General features: G+C 43.7%; 1 protein-coding gene across 1 annotated transcript in view; it reads right to left on the bottom strand.

Annotated features, from left to right (window-relative positions):
* DACH2 (dachshund family transcription factor 2) overlaps positions 1-24776 on the bottom strand; it is a 397016-nt gene that overhangs the window by 364854 nt on the left and 7386 nt on the right. The gene's annotated exons all lie outside the window — the stretch shown is intronic.

The raw sequence follows: 24776 nt of genomic DNA, 5'->3' as shown, positions 1-24776 counted from the left end.
TACCAGTAAACAAGATGGCCTTTGTTGGCAGCCATTAAAGATAGGAACCTAGCATTACACATGGCACCTACTGTACCCTTGAACTTCTGCACCATGAGGGCATAACTTATGGTGGGTGGCATGTGATGCATGTTGGGGCCAAAAAATGCCCATCTTCACATATAAGATGATGGAACCGGAGCTATCTGAAGGCATCTGATTGTATTGGCTACTGTGAATTTTTTTTCTTATTGATTTATATATTTTGCTTCTATACCGTCCAATAGCCAAAGCTCTCTGGGCTGTTCACAGAAATTAGAACCTTAAAATCCTGCATGATAAAACCATCATATAAAACCATGACATACAAAAAATCAAAACCATTTAATACAGCTAAACAACAACACCACAATACCATGACCCAATAAGACCCATTGGCATCACGTGCCAACAAGTGCCCGGGAGTAGAGGAAAGTCTTAACCTGGCAGCAATAGGATGATAGTATTGGTGCCAGGCAGACCTCCATAGGAAGAACAGTCCACAAGTGGAAGGGCCAACCCAAAAAGGACTCTCTCGTTTGTGGCCATCCTGCCAAAACTATCTCTGAAAATGCCCTTGAAAAAGGGCCTCAAATATTAATTGTGCTGTACAGGTAGGAAAACAGGATACTGACTAGATGGACAGTTGGTTGGATCATCAGCAGAGATGATCTTGGCTGCGTTTGGACAACACAGTAGTCAATGGCGGGTTAATAGTCAACTCTACAGTTGATTATCGAGAGGGTACTCCCCACACAACATAATTATTATCAACTGTGGTGTGGATTGAGGCTACCATCGAGTTGACTATTAGTCAGATATGTGTTTGATTGGCACATCCCCTGTCCTCTCACACCACCTCTCAGTCCACCCACTGTATCCCATCAGCCATTGCGAGTTCTGCCAGCTGGACCAGAGTGGCAGCCGCCACTTTGGTCACTCTAGCCAGGGGACTCTGTAGTCGCCGGAAAGAACCAATTGTGTGCGACGAAATAATCAATGGTGCCCGACACATGACACGGTAACCAACGATTATCTGCACAGCGTTGCGTCGGTTATTTTGGCTGAATAACCAACCGTGGTGTGAAGAAGTCCCAACAGATGACACAGATGACTATTTAACCCACTGTTGGTTATTGTGTTATCCAAACCCAGTCTTTATGTCCTATACTTGGAAGTTATACCTCTATTAATGCAGCCCAAAATAGCATTTGCCTTTCTTGCAGCCATATACAGCTTGTGATCTACAGTTCCAAGATCCTCCTCAGCAATACTACAAACGAGAAGGATCTTGGAATTGTTGTAGATCACAAGCTGAATATGAGCCAACAGTGTGATATGGCTGCAACAAAGGCAAATGCTATTTTGGGCTGCATTAATAGAAGTATAGCTTCCAAATCACGTGAGGTACTGGCTCCTCTCTATTCGGCCCTGGTTAAGCCTCATCTAGAGTATTGCATCCAGTTCTGGGCTCTACAATTCAACAAGGATGCAGACAAGCTGGAGAGTGTTCAGAGGTGGGCAACCAGGATGATCAGGGGGTTGGAAACAAAGCCCTATGAGGAGAGACTGAAAGAACTGGGCATGTTTAGCCTGGAGAAGAGAAGATTGAAGGGAGACATGATAGCACTCTTCAAATACTTAAAAGGTTGTCACACAGAGGAGGGCCAGGATCTCTTCTCGATCATCCCAGAGTGCAGGACATGGAATAACAGGCTCAAGTTACAGGAAGCCAGATTCCGACTGGACATCAGGAAAATCTTCCTGACTGTTAGAGCAGTACGACAATGGAACCAGTTACCTAGGGAGGTTGTGGGCTCTCCCACACTAGAGGCATTCAAGAGGCAGCTGGACAACCGTCCGTCAAGTATGCTTTAGGGTGGATTCCTGCATTGAGCAGGAGGTTGGACTCAATGGCCTTATAGATCCCTTCCACCTTTACTATTCTATGATTCTGATTCTATTATTTGAACCAAGGACTCAGAAACCACATCCTTATCCACTACGGTACACACACATACTCACACATTATTTCTACCCACCAATAGGCCATGAGCAACCAATGAACCACCACCAATACCAGCGGACTCTTGTGTGAAGGGTTCTCAACCAGTTCACTGGGAGACTTTTTAAGCATCCTCTTTAAAGCCATAGAGAACAGGGATGGGGAATGTGTGGGCTGCAATTCCTATCACCCCTAGCTGATGGGAGTTACAACCCACCATCAGCGGTGGGAGGGTGGGACACACCTTCCCCATCCCTGCCCTATAGAGACGTAAAGTTAACGACGTGAACAGGCAAAACTCTATAGTCCTGTTTAGTCCTGATCACAAAAGCTTGAGAGTGAAAAATGTAAGCAATAGCTAGTCTGCTGTGGGGCAATAGCACATTGTAGATTGCAATAACAGGTGTACAGGTCAAAGATATTCCTCACCAAGCACTGATGGTAAATAAGTTTCAGCCAATGAAAGTAAATAACTTTCAAGCCACTAAAGAATTTCCCTACTTCCCTTTTAATATATTTTTAATGTGGCTTCCATTTTAATTAGCTAAATACATTTCAAAATGCACAATTTATCTCAGTCTGCAACGTGGAGACCTTTGTATGGCTCCCTGCTGGAATTTCGCAAATAAATCACAGCTAATAAATAGGAGCAATCGGCGTGCCAGCCAACCCGCCTTTCTTGAGGAAGGAAATGTCACAATTTGCAAGCTAGAATTTATTTTCTCCTTTTCATCTTCAAAGCATTTTACAAGCATTAACCTGCTGACACGGGCCTTGGCGTGCCTCAGAGTTGCGATACTGCTGCCCAGGGCACAGGTCTTTCCAGTACACCGAGTGGGACCTGCAACAAAATGTTGCAGCGTAAGGCCAAATCCTGTTCAATCATACCCTCACCCACATTACCCCATTCACACACTCACACACACGCATATCAGTTAGTCAACACTCCATAGCGACTGAGCACGCTCAGTCCTCATTCATCTACAAAGCTTGGATCCCACCCACCCCAAAGCGTGTTCGAGGGAATGCCCTCTTCAGTATACCCCTACCTGATGCCCTCCAGATCTGTGGGACTACAATTCCCAGCATACTCCAGCCAGCATGCTCCCACACCTTGGATAGCTAGGTTTGGAGGTGTGTCAACCAGTTCTGGTTGGGGCTACACTCCCCATGAAAGACTGTGTTCACAGCTTGGAGGTGCTCCTGGATCCGTCGCTCCAAATGACAGCCCAGATAGATGTGACGGCCAGGAGTGCCTACTATCAGCTTCGGCTGATACGCCAGCTGCGCCCCTTCTTAGATTCAGAAGACCTAAAGACAGTAGTGCACGCGCTGGTAACCTCAAGGCTTGACTTCTGCAATGCGCTCTACATAGGGCTACCTTTGTGCCTAGTCCGGAAACTTCAACTAGTTCAAAATATGGCAGCCAGGTTGGTCACCAGTACATCTAGGGGTGAGCATATTACCCCAACATTAAAATCACTCCACTGGCTGCCAATTAGTTTCCAGGCAAAGTACAAAGCCCTACATGGTTTGGGTCCAGGTTACCTGTGAGATTGACTTCTCCCATACAGTCCGCCCCGCACACTCAGGTCCTCTGGGGTGAACTTACTTCAGTCAGCTAAAACTAGGCAGACATCAGTTTCCCAGAGGACCTTTCCTTCTGTCGCCCCCAGATTGTGGAATGGCCTGCCGGAGGAGATTCATAAAATTAACTCTCTGTGTAATTTTAAGGCAGCTTTAAAGACTAGCCTTTTCCGGCAGGCCTATCCAGATCAATGTAAAATCAAGAATTTTTTAAGATGTATTGATTTCTGTACTAACGTTGTTGCCTGCCTCAATCCAAAGGGAGAGGCGGGTAACAAATTATTAACTATTTTTTTTAATTATTATTATTATTAGAGTTCTGGCTGGTTTTGACCAAAACCCGGAGCAGATTCACCACCCCACTGGCAACAAGGGAGAGGGCCTTTTCAGTGGTGGCCCCCCAATTATGGAATGATCTCCTCAATGAGGCTCGCCTGGCACCAACATTGTTATCTTTACGGTGCCAGGTCAAGACCTTTCTCTTCTCCCAGGCATTTAACAACATATGTTTGTTTTTTTAATGGACCCCAGAACTGTTGTTTTTTAAGTGGATACTGTTGTTTTATACTGTTGTTTTTATATTTTTGATAGTTTTAAATTCTGTATACTTTTTAATGTTCACTGTTTTTAATTTTTGTAAACCGCCCAGAGAGCTTCGGCTATGAGGCGGTATATAAATTTAATAAATAATAATAAATAATAATAAATAATAATAATGACAACAACAACAACAACCCAGAGTATAAGTTAGGGTTAAAGTTATGGGCTGAGTATGAGTGGAATGTGAGCTGTTATTGAACCACGGGTTGTCGTTGAATCGTGGGTTGTGTTGTGTGAACCCAGCATGCGAAGTAATCATGGTTTGCTCACCACAAACAACCCACAAAGCGAACCCACACTTTATTGTTGGTTTGTGACCTGTGGGTTGTTCGTGGTAAACAAGCTATCATTTGTTAGTATGGCTGCTTTCACACAAAACAACAACCCATGCTCAACCCGTATTATGGCTTGTCATGTTGTGGGAACCCAGCCAATGTCAGAGATTGAAGCAAGCAAGCAAGCTAGCCGGTTTTGGTGACACGGAGTAGACTGGAAGGAGCCACTCCATACTGGCTTACTGTCAGTTCAGACCGCTGCTGCCACAGTCACCTGGAGGCTCCGGAACACATGGTGTTTGGTTCATAGGCCACTGTATGAATCAGGCCTTGGGAACAATGAAAAGCTTAGCGTGATCATTAGGACTTTGATGCAAGTCACCCTCTGTGCAGTTACCGAGTGATTTCACTCTCCATGAGATCAAGCAGTGAATAATCCAAGTTGCATGAACTGCATTGTGGGGACGCTTTTAGGGAGTCGGAAGTCATGTTGCCTCCTCCCTAACCTCTTTAACTTCAATTGCCTGAAAATTACTGCTCTGGGGGCTACCCAATGCATCGTTTCATTAGCCTCCGCCATCATTGCCACAGCACGAAGGGAAAGATTTAGATGAGGAGAGGCACACAGAACGCAAAGACGATCACGGTATGTACAGGCTTTTGCTTTTCTTTTTTCGTTTGCCAGGCAAACGGTTCACGAATGCAACGCGCTTAAAGTCTCCCGGCATCCGATCTAGGCAGACAGGAAAGGGGGATGGTACAATTTGCGGTGATCTCAGAAGCTAGGAAGACTAGGGGTGCCGTCAGGGCAGGACTTTGGGGCAGAGGCAACGGAATGGGCGGTGGGAGTCCCTAAATGGAGCAGGTCATATTTTGAAGTAAGTGAAGTTGCTTATCCAGGTTTGGGGAGAGAATAATTTACTGCCTTGGATGATGCTCCGAAGCACAGCCCTGGGAGCTCACCATTGGACACAGAGCCAAACAGGGCCGGCCCTATCATTAAAAAGAGTTAGGCACCTTCCTCAGGCAGCAGATGATGGGGGGTGGCAATGAGGTGCTGGAGGACAACGTTCTGTTTGCCAGGCGGCCTGCCCATTGCCCTCCAAACTAGCCTGCTGCCCCCTGGTGGAGGATGCTGTCCTGTCACTAGCGCTGAACTGCAATTCAGCGACGAGCCTTACCGGCTTCTGTAAGGGGAATGAAGGGGCGCCATCTTGTCCTTTGCCTCAGGCAGCACAATGTCTTGGGTCGTCCCTGGAGCTGGAGGACCCCGATTCTAATGCCTGACCAGCTGGGGTAACATATTCCTTTAAGCCTCATCTATCTGGCTCACTGCTTGTCTTGCATCTGCTCCAGCCCAGCCCGCTTCCTTGCTGTCTCCCTGCAATCTGCTCCCTTCTGACACACCCTTGCTGAGATTGAGTCTGGGCACCCAACACCACCTTCATCCACTTCCTTAATTATCCCCACTTCGGGTGACTCTCCAAACGAATGAATTTAATACAAAACCATAAAACAAGCACTGCAGTAGAAACACACAAGAACACAGAACACATCACACTACAAGCATACAGGAACAGAGAACGCACTGCATTACGAACACACAGGAACACAAAACACACTGCAGTGCAAACACACAGGAACACAGAACACATCACACTACAAGCATACAGGAACAGAGAACACACTGCGTTACAAACACACAGGAACACAAAACACACTGCACTGCAAACACACAGGAACACAGAACACATCACACTACAAGCATACAGGAACAGAGAACACACCACACTACAAACACATAAGAACACAGAACACACCACACTACAAGCATACAGGAACAGAGAACGCAGTGCATTACGAACACACAGGAACACAAAACACACTACACTACAAATACACAGAAACTCAGAACACACTGCGCTTCTAACACACAAGAACATAGAATGCACTGTGCTAAAAACACACAGGAGCTCACTGCACTACAGACACACAGGATCACAGAAAGTTGCCTTATACAAAGTCAGGCGATGAGCCCGCTATGACAGTGTGGTCTTCCCTGGCAGCAGTTCTCTGGGGTCCCAGGCAGGGGATGTTTGCCACCCCCTGCTACTTGCTCCTTTCAACTAGAGATGCCAACTTAACATAAGGGTTACCACTGGCCGTAGCTACACACAGACTAAAAATGGGCTCAGTGGCCAATATTTTTCCCATATGGATGAAACAGGGAAGTAATACCTGCTTGTACTGCTTCAATAACTCAGTAGTGCATAGCCCCTTGCACACAGAGACAAGAGCTCTTGATTAAGCAGACAGCTTCCACAGAATGAAGGAGTTGGGCGAGATCTTGGAGGTCATCTAGTCCAACCCCAACCCCCCAACCCCCGCTTACAGCATCCCTGGGAGATGGCTTAAATAGCTCCCCCAAAGAATTGCCCACCACCTCCTGAGGCCGTCGGTTCCCCTGCCAGGCAAGCCCAATGCAGCACTCGTAGGCGCTTCCAATAGCACCTGCAAAGCTCTTCGCTCCTGCCCCCTTCAAGAAAAAAATGAGGTCAATAAAAATTGAAAAATATTGGGGAGCCAAGTCCTCCTTCCAGTTCCTGAACCTGCTGCTAATCAGCTTTCTGTGGGCAGGAAGAGAAAGGCAGGCAAAAAGGGAGAGGGGAGAGAAAGTGCCAGGCTGGAAGCGAGGAGGGAGGAGACACAGCGAGGTAAAGAGGTGGGAGAGAAATAGTGGGCACAAAGGCTAGGAGTGGGGAGAAACAGCCAGATAAATGGGTGAGTGGGAGAGAAAGAGCAGGGCTGCAGGCTGGGAGCGGAGCGAGAGAGAACGCAAAAGTGAAAGGGCTGCGTGTATGGGCAGGCTAGGAAGCCGCACTTCCCTTTTCCTCCTCCCTCCTTCTCGCTTCGTGACTAGCCAGGCCCCTACGGCAGCCATTACGTGACTAGCCACAGCCTCTATGGGAGCCATTTTGTGGTGGTGCCCACAACAGTTCCTCCAATTCCCCAGTATGCCCAGACTTCTAAAAAAGGTTGGGGACCCCTGGCTTAGACCTTCAGGGTGCTTCTCCTAAATTTTAGCCAAAATCTGCTTCCCTGAAATTTCCAACCATTGATTCCAGGCCGGCCCTTTGAAGCAACAGGCAACAAGCCTGCTCCACCTTCTGCACAGCGGCCTTTCAGATATTTATTTAGTTTTATTTCATTTCATTTCTATTCCGCCTTTTTTCCTCCAAGGAACCCAAGGTGGTGTACATAATCCTCCTCCTCCTCCTCCTCCTCCTCCTCCTCCTCTCCATTTTATCCTCACAACAACAACCCTGTGAGGTAGGCTGGGCAGAGAGTCTGTGCCTGGCCCAAAGTCACCCAGTGGGTTTCCATGCCTGAGTGGGGACTAGAACCCGTATCTCCCAACTCCCAGTCCAACACCTTAGCCACTACACCACACTGGCTCTCAGTGTGAGAGCTATCCTGTCTCCCCTTCACCTTCCCTTCTTCAGGCTAAACATACCCTCCTCTTTCAACTTTTCCGCATGGGGTATCATTTCCAGATCCTGGTTGCCTTTCTCTGGGCCTGCTCTACCTTATCAATAGCATTCTTAAAAAAAAATCCGATCCAAACGCGGTCCCTGTATTAAGGCTACGGACAAGGCCTTTCATTTTAATAAATTCCCCAGATCCTAAGCAATCCTTCAACAGCATCTCTCCACCTTCCCCCATTTTCTGTTTTCTGACTCCTTCTCCCAATTCAAAACTGTCCCTTTAACACATCATTCCTAATTAGATGATTAGTGCTTGGAAGGGCAGGAGATAAGTCATTTGCATAATTTAATCATAAAGAGAAGTTAAAGATACAGATTTTGCTGTTCGTTTGTACAATTATCTTCCCCAGCCCAGAGGCAGGGGGGGTGGAGGTTGAAAAAGAAGGGAGAAACAGGAAGGGCGAGATATTAATGTGATTAAACAGTATTTCTGAAAAACAGGCAACTGTGTGTCCTGTATTAAAAACAGAGCTAGAGGCAAATGAAAGATTAATTTCAGAAGACAATCAATTTTATTCTACATGACTGTAATAAATAACAGCTCATCTGCAGACAAGCCATTAGGCCCTAGGTGGGGACATGTGTCACAAAGTCTAAATGACACGCAAGGCAGAATATGCCAGCCAACGCGAACAAGGAATAAATAGGCCTCAAAGTTGCCATTTCAACCTAGAAATTTAGAGGGCCTCTTAGGAAACGGCAGGCAGGATTCAACAATACGCTAAGTACACTACAGAAAGTATGTCACACACCCACACACCTGGGACCCAGTCCTGTGGTGTCATTTCTTCCAATATACTAGGGTGACCCTATGAAAAGGAGGACAGGGCTCCTGTATCTTTAACAGTTGCATAGAAAAGGGAATTTCAGCAGGTGTCATTTGTATAGAGAGAGAACCTGGTGCAGGAGCTATACTAGAGTGACTAGATTTAAAAGAAGGCAGGGCACCTGCAGCTTTAAGTGTGGTGATGAAGAGGGAATTTCACCAGGTTCCCCATATATACAAATGACACCTGCTGAAATTCCCTTTTCAATACAACTGTTAAAGATACAGGAGCCCGGTCCTCCTTTTCATAGGGTCACCCTAAATCTACCTTTCCTCCATTGAAGTCAAGGAGAGGATGGACACAGAGATGCCCAGGTGGTCTCCCAAGCAGGTATTGATGATACCAAGGCTGGTGATGGTGGGGGAAACGCCAGGCTCTGGGGGCATCTACCATGGGATATGGACTCAACATTGAAACACACAAAAAAGCCCGAAGATGTGCATCACTTGCAAAGCAAGCAATGTTGATCTTCCTCATGTGTTGGTGGGTTCCCTCTTCCCCAGAACCATGCTAAAATTGCATCTTAATTAAATTAAACTTTAATTAAATTACAATTAATATTCAGGGCAGGTAATGGTGGAAAGTCCTGCTAGGGCCTGGCTTCCTTTCAGTTGCCCGAAGATGTCATAGAAGGTTCCCTTATACTGATTCGGAGCCTTGGTCCATCTGGCCCAGTACTGTAGGTCTTAGCGAGACTTAGCGGTCTAGCGGGATGGAGGGGTGAAGATTTCACGGTTTTTTCATCGCGAAATCTCCCCCTCAATTCACACACGGCACGCGAGGACCTCAGACAGAGGCGTCGCTCCCACCATTTTGGGGGGGGGAAGGGGGGTTAAAGGGGCAGTAGCGCACGAACGCTCGTGTGCAAAAGATGAGTGATTTTTCAAAAATAATTACTTTCCCTGCTCCCCCCACCCCACTCCCAATGGGCGCAGCGTTTCTGTGCACGGGTCCCGGCTTCTCGCGAGGTATCACGAGGAGCCGGGACAAACCGCGGCGCCCGGCCCAAGACCGCGGAAAAACCTGGCCTAAAGGGGAGGGTGAGATCCCAGAGCAAGGGAGGGATCCTCTCTCCCTGATCCCAGGATCCCCTGTGTGTCATGTGGACGCACAGGGATTTCGCCCCGTCTAGCTACAGCCGTAGACACTGAGTGGCAGCAATAGCTCTCCGGGGATTCAGGCCGGAGTCTTCCCTTCCCTACCTGGAGACACTGGCAACTGAACCTGGGACCTCCCGCATGTCAAACATGTGATTTACCACTGTGCTGCAGCTCCCCCCTCCTTAGTGGCAGGTGACATTTGTTTGTTTTGCTAAGGTCCTTAGATGCCACCATTTTGACCCTGCTGCGGCTGCTCAGCTGCTTTTAATCGCCTTTATTGATTGTATCGTTTGCTGCCGTTATTTTATTGTTGCAAGCTGACGCGGAAACCTTCAGATCGAAAAGAGGAGTAATAAACTATTGCCGTTAAGTAAAAGTTTAAAAAAGTTAAAATAATGCCAAACGCATTTGGGAAATTCTGTCTTGGTGAAGGTGCCTTTCCTTGGAAGGATTCTTACATTTATGAACTCCCAGAATTGCTATGGCTCTCGTGCACTCTGATCCTCAATGAGTTTGGGATTGTAGCTTGAAGTTTATTTCCATCCACTGATGCAATTAGTGAGCTCATTTCCAAAATCACATCCAGCTTCGCCAGAAACTCTGGCGGAATGGGTGAATGTTTACGTTGTATATTCAGAAGCGAGTAAACTTCTATGCTGCATAGTTCTGGAGTTTGTAAACTTCTAGTTCAGGAGTGAGTAAACTTCAGGGTTTTGAAATCTACGTTGTTGTTTTTACTAGAATCCCAAGATCCATCAACCATAACCTTGCTCTGGTAACCTCCAAGTTAGATGACTGCAATGCACTCTACATAGGGCTACCTTTGAAGACGGTTCGGAAGCTGCAGCTCGTGCAAAATGCAGTGGACAGGTTGATTTCGGGAACCAGAAGGTTCGACCATATAACACCTGCTCTGGTCCGCTTGCACTGGCTGCCTGTATGTTTCCGAGCCCAATTCAAGGTGCTGGTTTTGACCTATAAAGCCTTACACGGCTTGGGACCACAATACCTGACGGAACGCCTCTCCCGATGTGAATATACCCGGTCACTACATTCAACATCTAAGGTCCTCCTCCGGGTGCCTACTCCGAGAGAGGCTCGGAGTGTGGCAACGAGGGACAGGGCCTTTTCGGTGGTGGCCCCCAGGCTATGGAATGATCTCCCTGACGAGGCTCGCCTGGCGCCAACGCTGCGATCTTTCCGGCGCCGGGTTAAGACTTTCCTCTTTGACCAGGCATATGGCGGCACATCTTAATCACCCACATGTTTAGTTTTTTTAACGGTTTTTAATGCTTTATGTGTGTATGTTCTGTGTTTTAGAATTTTAAATTTTGTATACTTGTTTTTATCTCAATTTTAGAATTTCTGTAAACCGCCCAGAGAGCCCTGGCTATGGGAGCGGTATATAAGTGCAATAAATAAATAAAATAAATAAATAATAACCTGACACTAAAGACAGACACCTCGTCCTGATGGCTATGTGCTACTTCTAGCACATAGTCTTCTTTGTGCACCTCACAGTCCTTGCACACAAAAAACCAAATAATTGGGACTCGGAAATCCTTGGCAAGGACTGGCAATTCATCAAATTGCATCTACAATTACTTGCATAATGGCATATTACTTCATATGACTTACTATTACTTGCACCTGCTATTACTTGCCAGTCTTTACCAAATCCTTGCCAATCTTCTTAATCATCTAGTGACCTACCACCAGATCCATATCTACCTTTTGCCTGCCCTTGGTATAGTTTAGGGTGACCCTATGAAAAGGAGGACAGGGCTCCTGTATCTTTAACGGTTGCATAGAAAAGGGGATTTCAGCAGGTGTCATTTGTATATATGGAGAACTTGGTGAAATCCCCTTTTCATCGCAACAGTTAAAGTGCAGGAGCTTTACTAGAGCGACCAGATTTAAAAGAGGGCAGGGCACCTGCAGCTTTAACTGGTGTGATGAAGAGGAAATTTCACCAGGTTCCCCATATATACAAATGACACCTGCTGAAATTTCCTTTTCTATGCAACTGTTAAAGATACAGGAGCCCTGTCCTCCTTTTCATATGGTCACCCTAGTATAGTTAAGCTGCTGTATCACATAGTACTCTATAATTCGATCTCATGTTTTATACCTAATCAGAAACGGACGCACTAATAAAGAATACGCCAACATCTGAGATCGCAGAGGCTTCAAGTTTTACGATAAGCAAAGGCAGCTAGCTACCTTCCAAGAGCAACTAAAATTGCCCAGGGTCTGAGAAGAGAAAGCTTCAAGCCATAACAGTTATAACTGTTAATCCAATACACCTTTTACACAAACCAATAAATACACAAGTGGAAAAACAGCACAGATGTTCGGCTCCTAATGCAATCTCCATTCAATTTCCTAAGTGCGGTCCCTTTGTGCAATCTAGCTTAGCGTTATGTTTAGCTTGCAAATTCTTTTAATAAATAATGAATGCAATAAAACCAGTAGATCAATGGGAAGCTTGAGAAATCATAAAGGGGTTGGAAGTGACTTGGGGGAGGAAGAGAAGAAGAAGCAGCCCTTTGTGTCCAAGCTGTTGCCGATTTTCAGGGCAAAAAAACCTTTAATCCACCAGCCGATCAATATTAGTCTTTTTCCTTTTTAACCCAGTGCATAAATAGCATGTCGTCTCTAAATGCAGTTTAAATGGCCTTACCAGAGATCAGTCACAAGGAACCCAATACGATCGCTGTACGTAACGGTAATGGAGCATTTTGGTAAACTTCAGTGTGCGCAGAGCAACATTAAAACAACCAATAAAGAGCAGAATGATATTTGCTAAAAACGCGATCAGCAAGGAGAATCCAGGAATAAGAACCGCTGTTGTGTAGCTGACGTAATTCTTCGTGTGACTTTTTTTTGGGGGGGGGGGGTTGTTTTTAAATTTGGAATTCAAAGAGCGAAATCATGGATGCTGGTCTGGTGCAATGCTTTGCACACACAAAAACAACAACTCACAACAGGCTTAGAAGGTCAAAATCGGGTACAGGCACAGGAGACGTAATCACCTTATACTCACTTACGGCAGACAAGCGACAGAAAAGTTCATACGAAAAAGGACATATACAAGGAGGCAATGTAGCCATGTCATTAATTACATGGCTATATAAAATCCTGGAACCTTTGGGGGCAGACACAATGCCTTTAGCTGCGTCTATTAATATTTCTAATTCTCCAGCTGCAGTATCAGTGGGAAAGAAAGTCCTCCCCGGACTCGGTTGCCTTTCAGAAGTGTGTACTAACCGGTGGCCACAGAGATCAAAACCACAGTGCCCCCGGGGATGTCTCTAATATATCAAGCAGAATAAATCTGAATCATTGAGAACCATTACGTGCTAGAGTAGCTGTTGAACTTAGTCATTCATGTCTAATCTAAACACATTAAAAAAAAATCCCTATGCATAAAATGGCAAATAACATCCGACCGCATACTCAACTTGCCTTTCGCAGCGCTTTAGTTCAAAATCTTCCAAACATGTCTCTGCTTTAGTTACAATTTTTGATACTTATCGAAAGTGGGGTGTGTTTTTTAGAGTCATAAGCAAAGAAACGCCCATAAAATTGAGCAAAGTGCTGCAAAGCAGGTGCGGGTGGAAGACAGATTCCCCTGGGATCTTTTGGTAGATCTTTGGACAATCTGCAGCGGATTGGCAAAGTTTTCTGACTTCCAACTGTTTTTGCAAAAGCATCAACAAAACGACTTCCCTGCCAACTCTAAATTGTACATTGAGAGAGTCTGGAGGTAAACTAGTGTAGCGTTGTGTGTAGAAAGACTAGGAGCAACGGTCAAGATTTGGTTCTCAAAGAGAAATCCCTGGACTCAGAAGTCTTTAATTTGAAGTGTATGTCTTTTGCACCAGGCTCCGGATGGTAGATCTCGGGGTCCTGGGTAAAAAACAAAAGACATCCTGTATGCCTGACATCTGCCCACCCTGCTGCAAAGAGAATCTATCAGTCAGTTGATCAACAGACAGATAGCTCCTCAACTCCCATTAACTTCGGTGGGATTAAAGTTGCTTCATGGTGCGTACAACTAAAGACTTTGTTCAGAACATAAATAAGAGGTTTACACTTGCATGGCTCAAGTTTTAAAGGGACCCAAGCCAAAACTATTCAGTGTGTTTTATTTGTGGGTCTGTTATTCCATTTTTAATATTTAGCAGGTCTGGAACAATTGCTGACCGTGGTCAAAAGGCAGACTTCGATAACTGTGACCCATATCTGAAGTCAAGGGTTCAGAAAAAAGGTTTCTACTCAGAATTAAAAAGGAGATGGAAAGAAACTCAAGCCAGAAGTCAAGAGAAGAGAGAAAGACCTTGATGTATCTGCAATGTGGAGGAAGTACAGAACTTGTCACACCAATTGCTACGAATCATTCACAGCCAGACAGCATTTCCTGGTCCCCAATTCAGCTGTAAAATAGGAAAGATCAAGAGGAGCAGATGCAGAGCGAATGTTAAAACCGTATTCAAGTGATACTTGTGAATAACGTTTACCTAACGGTAGGGCCCATTCATTATAATAAAAAATTAATGAGATACTTCAAAAAGTTTCTTTTCCGTCTTTCTCCTTGGAAACATCTACTGAATAAAGCAGAAAGTTTAGCAAAACAAGACCCACACTTTCTTTCCCCTTCAAATTTCCTATTTCTTTTGTGCCTTCTTTTTTAATAGACTATAAGCCATAGAGAAGGGCTTGCAATTGTTTGTTTTTTAATTGGAAAATCCCTAGAACATTTGCTGCTTTATTAAGAAAGAAAAAATAATGACTGATGCTGCAATCCTATGCACATTGAGCTGCGGGCAAGTTCTAATGAGCACAGTGGGACTTGCTTCTGGGTAAACCTGTACAGGATGGCACTGAGCTGTAAAGTCAATTTCGAGACAGAGCAATAGGACAAGTAGAATTCCAAGGCAAAAAGTGTTTAAGCTATACATTGTGCATTCAAAACCCATGAGTAGCAATTCAAAATTAAGGATGTATAATTTTTTTTGTTGTGGTTCACTGATGATTGGAAATTTCCAACTCCAAACACAAATGCTTCTTTTGGGAACAGCTTGCATGTTCCACATTCAAAAAAATATGTTGTTGTTGTTGATTTTAAAAAATGTGTGCTTCAAAATGTGCGCGTTAAAATATATATGCATGTTTATGCTTTAGTCAATGGGGGGATGTGCATTTTGATGAGTACTTTTAAAAAAATGTGGACTGAAATGTGGACTTTTCCCATTTGAGCGAAAAGGAAAACAGGGTGCAAACAGAAACAGAAGTTAGGTGGATTGAATGTCAAAGTGGAGCTCAAAGAAAATTCATATGCTTAAATGGTATGTGGAGTTCAAAACTCTGATGGCAGATAGGATCTTCTCACTGTACCTTTACATAGCAAGGCGGAAGGTCCTTAATATGCGGTTATGGCCGCGATTCTTGCAAAATCTGTAAGGAACGAGGTGTGTGAAGCACCTTCAAGAAAAGCCTGGTACAGAATAAAAGCGTTTTGTGACTCCACAGCTGGGCATGTTCAACATGTTTTTCAACAGCATGATTAACATTTTGGGCACATGAAGGTACAGATAAATGAATACTAAAGGTTTTGAGTCAGAAATACAGTGCCATTACTAGCGGGCACCATTCATCTTTTTGGTAAAAGCTGTTCACCCCCACGTCCAGGGGCAGAGTTTATTATACATACACCTACACTAAGGCCATAGCTAGACCTAAGGTTTATCCCTGGATCGTCCAGGGGTCAAACCTGTTCATCTAGGTGACACACAGGGGATCCAGTGCTCAGGCAGGGGCGAACCCTGGAGGATCCCAGGATAAACCTGAGGTCTAGCTGTGGCCTCAGAGAGAACTACATTTTCCAAGTCTGGATTCTTATGCAGGCAAAATGGCACCATCTGCACAACCGGGAGTTACAGGTGGGATTGGGGAAAGCCAAACATTTCCAGAGTATAAAAATAAATAAATAAATAAATAAAAAACTTAAGTGGGAAAAGGCCCCCAAACTGCCCAATGAGAAATGAGGAAGCTTTGTGGGCACAGAATGCTTACCAGTTGTTGTGGGGGGGAGGAGAACAGAAACGGAATGGAGTATTGTGGAAGAAGACCTGGCTGGCATTCTGAACATACTGCGAAACGGAATGGAGTATTGTGGAAGAGGGCCTGCCTGGCATTCTGAACATACTGCAGAAATTGAACGGAGTCTCGTGGAGGAGGACCTGGCCGGCATACTGCAAATTTGTTGCAGGTGTCATTTGTGCTTTTGTATTCCAGATGCAGCCAACAGCAATGGAGGGCTATCAACCTCATGACCAGTCTGTGCGTTTCCCAAGAGCATTTGTTTGGTCTCCAGGAGAAAAAAGGATGCTGGCATAGAAAGACCCTGCAGTGGGGCTCTTCTGATATTGACAATGGGACACGTGGCTCATACGAAGGAGGTCAAATAGACGTCTTGCTATGCAAAGGCCAATTTCTCCTACTTTTCTTCCAGTTGTGCTTTGGACGACAAGGCAATAGTGGCGCTTGTTCAGTTTCAGTTTTAAATAGCTATGATCAGCATATCATACATTGAGAATGAAGTATTGAAACAGAGAAGTCAGAAGACGCTGAGTACATAATCCAGCCAAACATAAGCATTTTTAAGCCTCTTCAGTTTCTATGGGAGAGATGTTCAATTCTCATGTTCAATTCTCCAGTTGAAATCAATGGTATTTGTAAGTGCTTAACTATGGCTGGATCATGTCCCTAATTAGGTAACATGGAGTTGGAGCCAATGTTAGTCCTACTTAAAGTAGACCCATTGAAATGAATGGGGCTTAAGTCACGACTAACTTAATTCTCCTCCATTTCAATGGGTCTACTCTAAGTAGGATTAAGAAACAGATCACATATGAAATTCACTCCTAAGAGCTATGATGGGTGGGAGGGATCCAGAGGCGCAGTTAAAATATTATTACAACACCGGTAATAAATTCAACTTAATATGGTAGGGGTTAAAAGCTACAGTGCAAAAACAAAGATATTTTTTCCGTTTCCGCAAGCATGTCTAGAATTTAAAATAACACACTCCTTTTTTTTCCTTCTTTTTTTTAAAAGAAGGGTACTTTATGCAACTTTATGATCCGAAGTTCCACTTCAGTAGAAAAAAGTTATCGGAATGTGCCAGTCAACAACTTCGCATTCATATTCAACCCTTTCATTGGTGCTGTGGTTTAAAAGAAAAAGAAAAAGAAAGAATGAGCAGAGCCTGGAAGGTTTCCGGAGAAGAAGAAGAAGCTAAAGTAGTTTCAAGCCCAGCTGAATTAACCCCCATCCAAAATGAGAAACGCCCCCACCCACCCACCCAGAGCAATCAATTCGGTGCGATTTGTAATGACATTTTCAACACACTTCATCTTATCTTATCCTGAGGATTTTTTTTCCCCATGCGATGAAATATTAATGTTGAGAAAATGGTTACACTACTAAAAGACCTTGCGCTATATTTAGTTTTATATATTGATTTCCACCATTGTGGAATAATTAATCATTCACAACAAAATCCTAACAATTTAACCCCCTCTTGCAAGCTAATCAAGAGGTTCATTCCCTACCAAAAACCCACCCTCGGAATGATTTTAGGATTAGGTTTATGTTTCCTCCGTCTTCCTAAAAAAGACAGTTTTGTCTTTGGAGACGGGTGTCTGTTTCTTTCTCCCTTCCAAAACCTGGAAAGAGAGAGAGAGAGAATAGAGAGAGGTTACTGCCACTTTAGCAGCCTTGCTCCCTTTGACATTGCTGGCAGTGTATGGGAACATTAATGCATCTGTCATGATAACAAGCTAAGAATAACATCTAGACATCAAACCGAGCAGAGAATCCATCTGAAGTGATTCATTCGGATCCGTCTCGTTGATTTATTAAACACAGGGCAACATCTGCAGCCTCAGAGAGACGCTTGGCAAAATTAATGCAAGATCAATTCAAACGGAAGGGGGGGGAGCGAAAAAGAGATAAATCAACACACAATTTGCATGTAGTTCCACAATCAGGCTTATTGGGTGCAAAAGCTCCATTCCCCGTGCCAGAGTCAATGAGTTTAAAAGTGTGCGCATTTTGATCCCCCGTCTTTTCAGAATTGTGGGATTTGAAGTGACGCTGAAGAGTTCTTCTGCAGGTTGAGATGGTGAAAAGGAAGAGAGAGAAAGAGACAGAGAAAGAGAGAGAGAGAAAGGGAAAATGCTTCCAAAGACCTCTGAATATGTGGGAAGAATATCATTAATGCCTAATTATTTTCGCTTCAGCTCCAGGAGCACAAAATGGACTTATTTTGTTGTTGTTGGAGTTGGTGATGGGGCATTTGTGAACCAATTGCCTTTAAAAGAACTCAAAATGAGGAAACAAGCATTTCCCTTTCTGGGGAAAAGCATTTTACCTGCAGCTGAAACACTCTAGCACACTCAAAAAGGCAAAGATGGTGTGTGTGTGTGTGTGTTATTTTTAAATCACTGTTCCTTTAGATTAGATTTCAGGATGAATGAGGCTACAAGCCATTGATAGAAATGAAGGCAAACAAGTGCAGAACTACTCTCAAAACACACACACACCTCTGAAATTTTATTAAGTATTGATCATTTATCTTAATAAAGTGGAAATCTCCCCACCACCACCTTCAGCTCTCCAAATGTTTTTGCCTCCTCTCCTCACAGTGAGGGATGATGGGAATTATAGTCTAGACACTTAGGCTGCACTCCTAAGTGTACTTACTACGGAGTAAATCCTACTGAGCTCAGCGGGGCGTCGTTCTGAGCATGCATGCTTAGACTTAAACCATTAATGTTTCCCAATATACCGCTAACTACACGAAGCATTTCTACAGTTCACGTTAAAGGTGGTTTGTATACATTAATTCTCAGAACAGACCAAATTTGTTTGCGGCTATTCTTTTTCAATGCAGGTGGAGGTAAATGATTTGGCTACAATTAGGGGAAATTGGGCAGCTGATTTTGTCAATTTCACGAAGGACGTTTCCTACCTTTCCCCTGTATAGTCCAAGCACGGCTATAAAGCAGTTCAGTATCATTATTATACCCTTCTGCAGATAAAAGGTGAAGGGTAAAGGACCCGTGGCTTGCATGGAGCCCCAAAGCAAATTTGCGGCAAGACTGCCTAGCGCAAACCCTTAAGCCACTGGACTACATGACCGCAAGTCTACCAACCCCAAAATCCATACCCACCTATGAACCAGGACATTAATAAATCCTTTCCGTGTTTATATCCAACACCCTTCTATCTATTCATCAACAAACAGCTTTGGGCAAGTTTGAATCCATGCTAACAATTTATGTAGGAAAAAAACAGTGTCGTTTCTGCAAGTAGGCGCCAAAGATCAATACGTGCACTGAAAACTGTGAAGTGGTGCATGAGTACAGTGCCTTAATTATAACTTCAACATTGTTCTTCTAATATAAAACAGCAACTGCAGACTCCTCTTGGACCAACAGTATAAGCAGAAACAAATGAAATAGCGCGTCTACGGCTCAGCATTGGGTGGAGGTGTTTTTAAAGAAGGCCGCTCCAGAACAAGTCAAAATTACAATATTTAAAGCACCTTTAAAACGAATAAAATCATGTTAGCTAATTTACAATCTTCCTTCGCTTTTTGTTGCTTATGTGGGAAGAGTTTGCATTTGATCCAACAAATGTAAATTCTTGTTCTGTACAGCACCATGAAAATTGATGGTGCTATACAAATAAATATTAATAATAATAATAATAATAATAATCCAGCAAATAGCAGGATTCCTCAGATTCTGGAGGAAGATAGATCGCCCCCCAAAAAACACCAAGGTACAACTTGGTGGGGATTATGCCCACCAAGTAGTTTTAATCCTTATCAGCCAGGATTTTTTCCAATTTAGGCCATTTCTGCACCTATCATTTTTCCAGGGATCATCCTGGGATCATCCCTGTGCATCCAAATGACACACAGTGGATCCCAGGAGCAGATCCCTCCATTTTCCTGGGATAATCCTTAGGTGTAGAAAGGGCCTTGGTCTTAGAAATGTTTACTTACATGTCCCAATGACAGGGAGAAGTATGCTTGAGATTGCAGGCTTTCACACAACCAGAATTACAGGATTACAAACACTTTGAAATACTCCAGTTGATGCAAACTTTCAGGCTGGAAGGAAGATGTTCCTTACCATGCAATCCTATACATGTCTTCTCTGGAAGTAAGGTCAATGGGGCTTGCTCCCAGGTAAGGAGGTACAGGATCACAGCCATAAAGTATATTTCAGTCATATATGCCTGACATTACCCATTCATATCCCTGATAAACCACACAGATAAATCACATGCTGAATGGTTGGATTCAAAACCTCTCTGACAAATGTATGTATAACGTTATTATTCTTGCCAACCCAAAAGCTGCATTCACACACACGCGTGCATAAGCAGATACGCATTTCCTGAAATCCTAGCAAATTACAGCAATCCAAATCCCATATATTTCAAGCATATTTAGGATCTGGGTGAAGAGAGAGACAGTTTCTATTGTTTCCCACAAACTCAGTCACCAAATTTTATTTAACAACCCCAAAGAGCAAAAGTAACAGAGGAGCAAAAGTTCGCTCTCTGCTTAACTGAGGATATTGCTGGGTTGTTGTTGATTTTAAGATGTTATCCTGCTACAAGAACAGGAACTTAAAAGTCGATACTGGAGTTGACATTATCTCAGGGCAGTTTTAAAATCTCCATATTACTCTACCGTCCAACAAAAAAAGTAACCCAGGACTGCAGGGTGTAATGACGGTGCAATATTTTTGGAACAATACATATGCAAAAATTTCTCCCAGCCGCACAAAGGCATCATGGTCTCTTGATAATTTCACATTCCAGGTGCAGGAGTACAACTATTGTTGGGTTGCCATGAGAAAGGACACTGTTTAATTCATCTCACATGCATAGAACTAATTAGGAGATGTTGACATAAGGAAGAGAGTTCTAGTGCACACGACCCAGAGATTTTACATTCTACCTTCCCAGATTTGGAACCAAAATTCCAAATAGGTTTGTTTTTATGAGCGGAACCGTTTCATCTGCCAGTCGTGTCAAAAGCGAAGATAAACATCTCACGGGATGATTAATATGATTTTTTTTAAAAAATGTGGCCTTTGATTTGGTCTGATTTTCCAAGGGAAGAGAGGTTGTTTCACAAACATTCGTAATTATAATCACAAGAACCTATTCACAGAGATGGTTGGCTTTCTCTAAAGAACAGATCAATTTTTTAAAAAATAACTAAGACTGAAATCCTATAACCACTTGCCTAGAGTAAGCCCCACTGAACTGAATGTAACTTATTTCAGAGTAAAATTACATAGGATTGTGCTGTAAAAGGCCTGGAGTGTTAGCTGGAGAAGCAGACCTAAAAATATTTATTTATTTATTTATTTATTATTGCATTTTTATACCGCCCAATAGCCAAAGCTCTCTGGGCGGTTCACAAAAATTATATATAACTGCTAACATCCAACCCTATGCAGGTCCACTCAGACGTGAGCCCTAACGGGTTCAGGGCTTACTCTCACGGATCTGTGCACAGGATTACAGGCTAAGCCATACATGTTTGATTTTTCCTATCTGGCTTTTGGGTTTTGCTGGGTAGCCCACCCCACAAATTAGATACCAATTGCGCCCAAGCTCTGCTAATCTCTCTCTTTCATGGTTTGTGTGTCTCTCCATTGGTGTGAGTTTACCTTACTTTTTGGACACCCAATCTACACTCCTGCACTCAATTTCATAACTTCCCCCAATTGGGTTTTGTTAATGGTTCTGCTGCTCAAAACACATCTTACAACTATGTGCCTTAACATTTTATTCAACTGGGCAACGTAACATTCGGTTGGTAGCACCAACTGTACACAACAACATTAAAAACTTGTGTTAAATGCTCTGCAACCCACACTGGTTTCTGTAAAGTTACCTCTTGTTACTAGCAGAAAAACTAATTGCATTGGTAAAAGTTCAGGGGGGGAAATAGAATTCCCAAGTCAACTTCTACAGTGCCAGAAACCATCATCATGAACGAGTTCTGAAGAACTACATCAGATGGACCTGAGAATTTGGGCTCCATTCGCGGAATTGTATTTTATTGTATTTTTCTTTCAAACAACTGAACCTCTGCCTCTCATATTCTGATTTCAAAAGCAGTTTGAAGGGGGGCCACGGAGGGGGCCCCCCTGAATGTGTAGAACCCGTTGCACAATTCTTTGGATCCTGTCCCCACATAATTTTCACTTTACTCAGTTTAAAAGCAACAATACATTCACTTGCCAAGTTAAAGCTAGATTTTATATGCATATTTGAAATGATGTGAGCTTCTAAGTAATCTGTTCCCATCTTGTTGGAACCTTGAAACGACGCTTATGAACAGACGTCCTCAAGGTGGAAGTAATTCCATCACACAAGTAAACCTAAATGACTGTAATACATAGGTACAGGATGAATAGGTAAAACAGAGGGAGAAAAATAAAGACCATATAATAGACATGGATGTAGGTAAGAATTAACTGCTCTAAAGAGCTCCAAAATTGTACCTGTTACCAAATCAACAATTAACATGCGGAGATCAAAGAAAGAAAGACATTATAGTGCTTCTGTTAGCTTCTAAAGGAGCAGGTTAATGCAGGTTATTTGAGTCCTGCTTTGTACGTAAGAGCAACACTTTCAGACAAGCACTTTTAAGGAATAACGGGTAGCCACTACCTGACTTCTATTGTGGAGAAAAAGTTGCAAAACCTTTGCCTGACAACTGCCATGCGGTTTTCTAACACACACACGGCTTATGTGCAAAAGTGTAATAGTTTTTAAATGCAGAACCACACATAGACAGATAGATACAGACACACACACACACACACAGAATGTGGTCTTAGTTTTTAGGATTTAACCCTCTGCATTGTTTACTTTTGCATTAACACGTCCAGACAGTTTTTGCTTACGCTGATTTATAAAAGCTAGGAATTTATACAAGTAAGAATTGGGCATCCTAAAATATGAAGAAGGTATTAGTGATCTCCAGGACTACACCTATTTTAGCAGTTCCAAAGGAGACGACAGAGCAAAATACTACTACGAGCACTACGCCTAACTAACTGGGCTAACTAACGTGAGATTGTTCCGGAGTTACGATAAGCAACAGTTAGTCTATAAACTCGGCTCCTATCTCACAATGCCCTTTCTTGTCTACTCTTCCCCATGACTTACTCACAAGTTACATTCCCACACTACAATAAGCAAAGGTATTGTAAGATGGAAAGTTTCACTTAGAAGGGAAAAGAAAGTCTAATTGAGAACTTCTTTCCGCCTAGAAGAAAAACGTTTTTTAAAAACGCACACATGAGCTTCGGTGTTTGAATGCAAAGAAGCGTATCCTTTCCGACACGTTAGCGATTGCAAAAATGATTGCCAAACGACTGCAAAATAAGGTTGCCAATCTTTTTTTATTTCTACACATTTAAAAACACACCTCTCTCCTTTTATCATTGACCAGAGCTGCGGCCCTTGTTCTCTGGGCAAGCAGACCAGATAATCCCTAACATGAAAATCTCAAAAGGTTTTAGCTTCTGAACAAACTACCCCACCCCACCCGGTATATTATAAGCACTGTTAGGAAAAGTTGGGACACACTCCTTGGCCTGCTTTGCATAATCTCATTCAGCCACAATCCCCTTCGGGCAAAGAGCACCCTAATGAGGACAGAAGCCCATTCAGCTCCTGAGGTTTAGGGTCAATGATTCAAGGCGACCATATGGGGGTCTGACACAGGCAGGGCTGGACCAGGAAACCTCGTCTTAAGACTTTCGCTGATGGGTAGCAGCATCCTCAAATTGCATCCCGGTTTTCCGAATAGACCCTGATTCGTGCCATGTTTGGATTCGCACAGGCAAAGCATCTGTGCACTTCTGGTACTCCAGCAACAAATACCAGACCTTATCGCCAATTGCAGGCGTGGTAGATAAAAACTAGGCTCAACCATGCCCCCTGGGCTTTTAGGAGCTTACATATTCCAACAACCTTGTTTTGTTTTTCTGGTAGGGAAGGGGATTAAGCAGACACAACACACAAGAGTCAGAGAAAAGTGAGAGGAAGGGATGGATCCATGCTGAGATTGTTCAGTTTACCTACAAGCTAAAGAAGGCGATGGAGACAGACTCTGGACAAAAAACTTTCTGGGGAAAGTGAAAGGAAACCGCACAGTGCCTCATCCAATGGGAGGGCTATGGAAAAGTAAGATGTCTCTGGAGCACCCTCACCTACAGATGTGCTTCGGTGGCAATCACGTATACACTTACTCGGGAAGAAGTCCCACTGAACTCAGTGGGACTTGCTTCTGAGTAGACATGCATAGGATTGTACTGTTAACTGCTGGCTTTCAGGAAGGAACTCCTTTACCTAGAAATAAGTTCCAGGGCTTTCATTTGAATGTACTTCCCAGTAAGTATGCTGGATCCTTTGCTGCTAAAACATACAAGCCTGGTCGGTTTCAAGTAAGGCAACTTACTTTAAGCATTACTGTCCTGAACACATCTTGCAATTGACAAACTTAGAAGCTGAACAGTGGATGGGTTTCGCCATGGCCAGACCCATTTGATTTCCACAGACCCTTCTCATAAGTAAGTTTCCCTGCAACTGAATCCCGGCTCTCCAATCTGAAAGTTTCCTCCCCAGAAAACCCACTTTAATTTTGGCGAACTGAACTTTGGAGTCACATTGTACAAAAAGTTGCACCTTGCCATCCTGGGTGG

This window comes from Elgaria multicarinata, chromosome 15 (genome assembly GCF_023053635.1).
Source record: "Elgaria multicarinata webbii isolate HBS135686 ecotype San Diego chromosome 15, rElgMul1.1.pri, whole genome shotgun sequence".
NCBI classification, from domain to species: domain Eukaryota; kingdom Metazoa; phylum Chordata; class Lepidosauria; order Squamata; family Anguidae; genus Elgaria; species Elgaria multicarinata.
Note: the sequence above shows the minus strand (reverse complement) of the source record. Positions and strands in the feature narration are given on the sequence as shown.